Below are 8,086 nucleotides of genomic sequence, written 5' to 3' on the forward strand. Positions count from 1 at the left end.
TACTGGCGTTTAAACGCCAGTAGGCTCTTCCTCCAGGGTGTGCCATTTCTTCTGCTGTTTTTTATTTTGTTTTAAATGTTAGCAATTGTTTTGTGACTTCACATGATCATAAACCTAATAAAATATAAAAGAACAAGAGAAATATAGATAAATAAAAATTGGGTTTCCTCCCAATAAGCACTTCTTTAATGTCAATAGCTTGACAGTGAGCTCTCATGGAGCTTCACAGATCATCAGAGCATTGTTGGGACCTCCCAACACCAAACTTAGAGTTTAAATGTGGGGGTTCAACACCAATCTTAGAGTTTGGTTGTGGCCTCCCAACACCAAACTTAGAGTTTGACTATGGGGGCTTTGTTTGACTCTGTATTGAGAGAAGCTTTTCATGCTTCCTCTCCATGGTTGCAAAGGAAGATCCTTGAGCTTTAAACACAAGGTAGTCCCCATTCAATTGAAGGACTAACTCTCCTCTATCAACATCAATCACAGCTCCTGCTGTGGCTAGGAAGGGTCTTCCAAGGATGATGCATTCATCCTCCTCCTTCCCAGTGTCTAGGATTATGAAATCAGCAGGGATGTAAAGGCCTTTAGCCTTCACTGACATGTCCTCTACCAATCCATAAGCTTGTTTTATTGACTTTTCTGCCATCTCTAATGAGATTCTTGAAGCTTGTACCTCAAAGATCCCCAGCTTCTCCATTACAGAGAGTGACATAAGATTTATACCTGACCCCAGGTCACATAGAGCCTTCTCAAAGGTCATGGTGCCTATGGTACATGGTATTAAGAATTTACCAGGATCTTGTTTCTTTTTAGGTAGAGTTTGCTGAACCCATATATCTAGTTCACTAATGAGCAAGGGAGGTTCGCCTTTCCAAGTCTCATTACCAAACAACTTGGCATTCAGCTTCATGATGGCTCCTAGATATTGAGCAACTTGCTCTTCAGTTACATCTTCATCCTCTTCATAGGAAGAATAGTTCTCAGAGCTCATGAATGGAAAAAGGAGGTTCAATGGAATCTCTATGGTCTCTAGGTGAGCCTCAGATTCCTTAGGTTTCTCAGTTTGGAACTCCTTTTTGTTCAGAGGATGTCCCAGGAGGTCTTCCTCACTGGGATTCACGTTCTTCTCCTCCTTTGTGCATTCGGCCATATTGATTATATCAATGGCCTTGCACTCTCTTTTTGGATTCTCTTCTGTATTGCTTGGGAGAGTACTAGGAGGAGTTTCAGTAATTTTCTTACTCAGCTGGCCCACTTGTGCCTCCAAATTTCTAATGGAGGACCTCATTTCACTCATGAAACTTAAAGTGGCCTTAGACAGATCAGAGACTATATTTGCTAAGCTAGAGGGGCTCTGCTCAGAATTCTCTGTCTGTTGCTGAGAAGATGATGGAAAAGGCTTGCTATTGCTAAGCCTGTTTCTTCCACCATTATTAAAGCCTTGTTGAGGCTTTTGTTGATCCTTCCATGAGAAATTTGGATGATTTCTCCATGAGGAATTATAGGTGTTTCCATAAGGTTCACCCATGTAATTTACCTCTGCCATTGCAAGGTTCTCAGGATCATAAGCTTCTTCTTCAGAAGATGCCCCTTTAGTACTGTTGGATGCATTTTGCCATCCATTCAGACTTTGAGAAATCATGTTGACTTGCTGAGTCAACATTTTGTTCTGAGCCAATATGGCATTTAGAACATCAATTTCAAGAACTCCCTTCCTCTGAGGCATCCCATTACTCACAGGATTCCTCTCAGAAGTGTACATGAATTGGTTATTGCAACCATTTCAATAAGTTCTTGAGCTTCTGCAGGCGTTTTCTTTAGGTGAATGGATCCACCTGCAAAATGGTCCAGTGACATCTTAGAGAACTCAGATAGACCATAATAGAATATATCCAGAATGGTCCACTCTGAAAGCATGTCAGAAGGACACTTTTTGGTCATCTGCTTGTATCTTTCCCAAGCTTCATAGAGGGATTCACCATCTTTTTGCTTGAAGGTTTGAACATCCACTCTAAGCTTGCTCAGCTTTTGAGGAGGAAAGAACTTGGCCAAGAAGGCCGTGACCAGCTTATCCCAAGAGTCCAGACTATCTTTAGGTTGTGAGTCCAACCATGTTCTAGCTCTGTCTCTTACAGCAAAAGGGAAAAGCATGAGCCTGTAGACTTCAGGATCTACTCCATTAGTCTTAACAGTCTCACAGATATGCAAGAACTCAGTTAAAAACTGGTAGGGATCTTCTGATGGAAGTCCATGAAACTTGCAGTTCTGTTGCATCAGAGCAACTAGTTGAGGCTTCAGCTCAAAATTGTTTGCTCCAATGGCAGGGATTGAGATGCTTCTTCCTTAAAAGTTGGAAGTAGGTGTAGTATAATCACCAAGCATCCTCCTTGCGTTATTGTTGTTGTTATTATTTTCGGCTGCCATCTCCTCTTCTTTTTCGAAAATTTCTGTCAAGTCCTTTCCAAAGGGTTGTGCTTTGGCTTCCCTTAGCTTCCTCCTTAGGGTCCTTTCAGGTTCAGGATCTATTTCAACAAGAATGTCCTTGTCCTTGCTCCTGCTCATATAAAAAAGAAGGGAACAGAAAATAATAATAGGGATCCTCTTTACCACAGTAGAGAGATTCCTTTATGTTAGTAGAAGAAGAAAAGAATAGAAGAAGAAAAAGAGGAAAATTCGAACTCAGAGAGGAAGAGGGGGTTCGAATTTTAAGATGAAGAGAAGTGTTAGTAAATGAATAAATAAATAGAAAGAGATGAGGGAGAAGAGTTTTTGAAAATTAACTAAAATAAAAGAAAAATATTAAAGTTAAAATCCGAAAATTAAGAAAAGGAATAAAATAAAAATTAAAATTTGAAACAATTAGTTAAAAAAAGAATTTTGAAAAAGTTGGAGGTAATTTTCGAAAATTAGAAAGAGGAAAGTAGTTAGGTGGTTTTGAAAAAGATAAGAAACAAACAAAAAGTCAGCTAGTTAGTTGAAAAAGATTTGAAAATTAATTTTGAAAAAGATATGATTTGAAAAAGATATTTTGAAAAGATGTGATTGAAAAAGATATTTTATAAAGGATTTGATTTTTAAAATTAAAATTGATTACTTGACTAACAAGAAACTAAAAGATATGATTCTAGAATTTAAATATTGAACCTTTCTTAACAAGAAAGTAACAAACTTCAAAATTTTTGAATCAATCACATTAATTGTTAGTAAAGTTTTCGAAATTTTGAAATAAAGATAAGAAAAAGATTTTGAAAATAAATTTTAAAAATTTTCGAAAATAATAAAAAAATGAAAAAGATTTGATTTTTTAAAAAGATTTTGAAAAGATAGGATTTTTAAAATTGAAAATTTGACTTGACTTATAAGAAATATCTAAGTTTTAAAAATTTTTTGACTAAGTCAACTCAAATTTTCGAAAATTATGAGCAAAATAAGGAAAAGATAATTTTTTTATTTTTGAATTTTTAATGAGGAGAGAGAAAAACACAAATATGACCCAAAACATGAAAATCTTGGATCAAAACACTTAATGCATGCAAGAACACTATGAATGTCAAGATGAACACCAAGAACACTTTGAAGATCAAGATGAATATCAAGACTTATTTTTGAAAAATTTTTAAGAAAAGAAAAACATGCAAGACACCAAACTTAGAAATTTTTTATATTTTAGACACTAAGAATTCAAAAATACATATGAGAAATAACAAAAAACACAAAACAAGAAAATATCAAGATCAAACAAGAAGACTTACCAAGAACAACTTGAAGATCATGAAGAACACCATGCATGAGTTTTCGAAAAATGCACAAATTTTTAAAGACATGCAATTGACACCAAACTTAAAAATTGACATTATACTCAAACAAGAAACACAAAATATTTTTGGTTTTTATGATTTTATTAAATTTTTTGTATTTTTTTCAATTTTTTTTTTGAAAAACAAAAACAAAGAAAAAAAAATTTTTGAACAATTTTTGAAAATTTTTTGGAAAACAGAATTACATAATCTGAGCAACAAGATGAACCGTCAGTTGTCCAAACTCGAACAATCCCTGGCAACGGCGCCAAAAACTTGGTGCTCTCAAACGTGAATCACACTTTGTCACAACTTCGCACAACTAACCAGCAAGTGCACTGGGTCGTCCAAATAATACCTTACGTGAGTAAGGGTCGATCCCACGGAGATTGTTGGTATAAAGCAAGCTATGGTCATCTTGTAAATCTCAATTAGGCAGATTCAATTGGTTATAATGGTTTTCGAAAATACAAAGATAAATAAAACATAAAATAAAGATAGAGATACTTATGTAATTCATTGGTGGGAATTTCAGATAAGCGCATGAAGATACTGTGTTCCTTCTGAATCTCTGCTTTCCTGCTACTTTCATCCAATCATTCTTACTCCTTTCCATGGCAAGCTGTATGTAGGGCATCACAGTTGTCAATGGCTACTTCCCATCCTCTTAGTGAAAATGGTCCAAATGCTCTGTCACAGCACGGCTAATCATCTGTCGGTTCTCGATCATGTCTGAATAGGATCCATTGATCCTTTTGCGTCTGTCACTACGCCCAACACTCGCGAGTTCAAAGCTCGTCACAGTCATTCAATCCCTGAATCCTACTCGGAATACCACAGACAAGGTTTAGACTTTCCGGATTCTCAAGAATGCTGCCAATGGATTCTAGCTTATACCACGAAGACTCTGATTAAGGAATCCAATAGATACACGCTCAATCTAAGGTAGAACGGAAGTGGTTGTCAGGCAGGCGTTCATAGGTGAGAATGATGATGAGTGTCACGGATCATCACATTCATCATGTTGAAGTGCAGCGAATATCTTAGAATGAGAATAAGCGTGATTTGAATAGAAAATAGTAGTAATTGCATTAATACTCGAGGTACAGCAGAGCTCCACACCTTAATCTATGGTGTGTAGAAACTCTACCATTGAAAATACATAAGTGATAAAGGTGTTCATTGGTTCCGGCCCAAGAGAGGGAACCAGGATGACCAAGACGACAATACAATAGTAAAAAGTTCTATTTATACTAAATTAGCTACTAGGGTTTACAAAAATAAGTCTAACTGTAGAAATCTACTTCTGGGGCCCACTTTGGTGTGTGCTTAGGCTTAGCTTGAGCTTTACACGTGCATAGGCTTCTCTTGGGGTTAAACGCCTAGTTGTAACGTCTGTTTGGCGTTTAACTCTGGTTTGTGACGTGTTTCTAGCGTTTTACTCCAGAATGCAGCATGGGACTGGCGTTGAACTCCAGTTTGCATTATCTAAACTCAAATAAAGTATGAACTATTATATATTGCTGGAAAGCTCTAGATGTCTACTTTCCAACGCAGTTAAGAGCGCGCCATTTGAAGTTCTGTAGCTCCAGAAAATCCATCTCGAGTGTAGGGAGGTCAGAATCCAACAGCATCAGCAGTCCTTTTTCAGCCTGAATCAGATTTTTGCTCAGGTCCCTCAATTTCAGCCAAAAAATATCTGAAATCACAGAAAAATACACAAACTCATAGTAAATTCCAGAAATGTGAATTTTGCATAAAAACCAATAAAAACATCCCTAAAAGTAGCTAGATCCTACTAAAAACTACCTAAAAACAATGCCAAAAAGCGTATAAATTATTCGCTCATCACCCGGCACAATATCCATGGGTTAATAGAGTGTGCCCAACACTATATTCGTGGGTGCAGCAGAAAAGCGACATCCAAAAGGATGTGTCGAGTTGACATTTATAGACCGACAAGTGATATCACGAGCTACTAGGATAGGCATTCATCATGTGCATCTTCTATATGCTTGCTTGCTTTGTTTACTTGAGTTTTCCTAAATGTATAACATGCCTACTTGCTTCTTGAACTACCTGCTATATATGAATATTACCTGTGCTTTCCTTGCTTGCATTTATCTATTTTACTGGTGCTAAGGAGGTTAGGTAGGCGGTGGCGATGGGATTGCACGGAGGTGAGGTTGGCGAAGGCTATGGGATACAGCGGTGTGATTAGTATTAATTAGAATCCCCCTAAGTTTAGATAACCCTGGTTTATAGTTTAAGTTCTTTTATTTATTTTGTTCTAAGCTTGAATATCAATATGTGATGTGGAGCTCTATGATTGCCTTCGGCGTCCCAGAGCCTTACATCTTACATCATTGGGCACTATTACCAAACTGAGAACCTCCAGTTCTCATTCCATACTTTGTTGTTGTTTTCAAGATGCATGTCATAATCTACTTCGGTGAGATTGCGGATATGGTGACAGAGTGGAGTATGGTTCCTCCTTGGTTTAATTTATTTTACTTTCTTATAGATACTCTCATATCTTTTTGCATTTTATCTTTACGGCCTTAGAGGCTTACTTGAGAGATAGGTTGTATAAGTTGTTTTACTTCTAAAACTCTGTATATTTCTATTTGTAACTAGTCGGCTTAAACTCCGCAAGCTGCGGATAGTTCTCTATGCTTATTATATTCTTATACTTATATATGTTTTATTCCCTTATACATATACCTTGTACCTTATGCGTTAGCTTCGTGTGAACGTCTCACGCTTTTGTAATTCTGTAATTTGAGCTTAATCCTTCTAGAATATATTATTCCCTTCATTATATATATATATATATGTCGTAACCTCTTATTAACCTTTGTTTTATGGCTAGAGGTACATTTTAGGGTAATTGGGGTGTTACACGTAACCCCGAAGTCCTCTTATGGAAGCGAGACAGCTGATGCCCGTCTACCATCTCCCATCATAGATTGACGATTTAGCCTGATGGTGGCATGGGGTAAGTATCACCTTAAGTCCTTTATATTTTCTGATTATCAATTTGCTGAAAGTGTCTGATTATTGATTCTAGTTTAGTAGATTTAGGATTGTAGGTTTGAATGGATGAATGTGTGTCATGTTTTTTTATTACTGAATTACCGAAAGTGTCTGATTGTTGATTCTAGTTTAGTAGATTTAGGACTATAGATTTTAGTGGCTGAAAATGTTTCATGTTTCCTGATTATTGAATTGCTGAAAATATCAGTTGTTCATTGATTGTTGATATTTGGTGTTGTTTAATTTAATTGTTGATGGAAAGAGTTTGTAGTGCATCCTAGTTAATTATAGATGAAACTCTGTCAAAATTTCTATAAAAATCTCTATATATTATGATTATTTGCTTTTGAAGTTTTAATTTATATTGCCATATTAGTTGTTTGTGGATTGTTGATAGGTTCGCACCGAACAATAATGCATATACTTAGGAGATGACCAACATCATCAAGTTAATGTATGACCATCCCTGGCCCAACTACAAGAAGATCCTTTTTGATTAATTTTTTTTTTAGTTTCAAACCTTTTTAGCAAGTTTATATCTTCTATTTTGATTAACTAATTTTAAAATTTTTTGTGTAGCTGCACTTTATATGGAACCCCTCTCACGATGCCCTCATTAAGAAGATTTACGACTATCGAATGGGTTGGCAACTGCAGTAGATGTTGCAGGATGTTCGTTAGGAGTGGGACCACCTAACGACCTGGCTCCGACTGAAAATAAAGAATGATCTATTAGTTCACTAGGACACCGATGGGGGTTTCAGGTATCGACATCTCACCAACAGAGCTAACAAGGTATCAACAAGGTCGTCCAAGTATACCGGTGACTCAACGACTTTCATCAAGATCTTAACCAGGCTGGTATATAGTATCTTTAATTTTGTTATTAACTTAGTTATATTCTTTTATATATCATTACTAAGAATCATAATCATATTGTTTCAACACAACATGTGTAGTCGAAGTCGTTAGATCGTGAGGCTACATTGGCAGAGACGTTCAAGTACACGCACACGTTGAAGGAGAATAAAGCGAGATTTGTTGATTAGCCGTCTCAGGATCATTATGTAAGTAAACATACATCTACTTGTAATATAAAATTAGAGATTAACTGTATAACTGTCGTATTAATCACAATAACGTGTATTACACAGGAGTCCTATACGTAGAGACTAGAGGCCGTGACTTAGTAATCTCAGCAAAGTGGAGAGGACGTTGCCGATGGATCTACTGCTTCAGTCGTCGATCTC

The 8,086-nt window shown here is 36.4% G+C and overlaps 1 non-coding gene across 1 annotated transcript; it reads left to right on the forward strand.

Annotated features, from left to right (window-relative positions):
• The first annotated feature begins 1,914 nt into the window (after positions 1-1,914).
• LOC112719433 (small nucleolar RNA R71) lies at positions 1,915-2,022 on the forward strand. Its single transcript, XR_003161735.1, has one exon. It is a non-coding gene; the product is annotated as a small nucleolar RNA R71 (small nucleolar RNA).
• The last annotated feature ends 6,064 nt before the right edge of the window (positions 2,023-8,086 follow it).

The sequence above is a fragment of the Arachis hypogaea genome, chromosome 10 (genome assembly GCF_003086295.3).
Source record: "Arachis hypogaea cultivar Tifrunner chromosome 10, arahy.Tifrunner.gnm2.J5K5, whole genome shotgun sequence".
Taxonomy (NCBI): domain Eukaryota; kingdom Viridiplantae; phylum Streptophyta; class Magnoliopsida; order Fabales; family Fabaceae; genus Arachis; species Arachis hypogaea.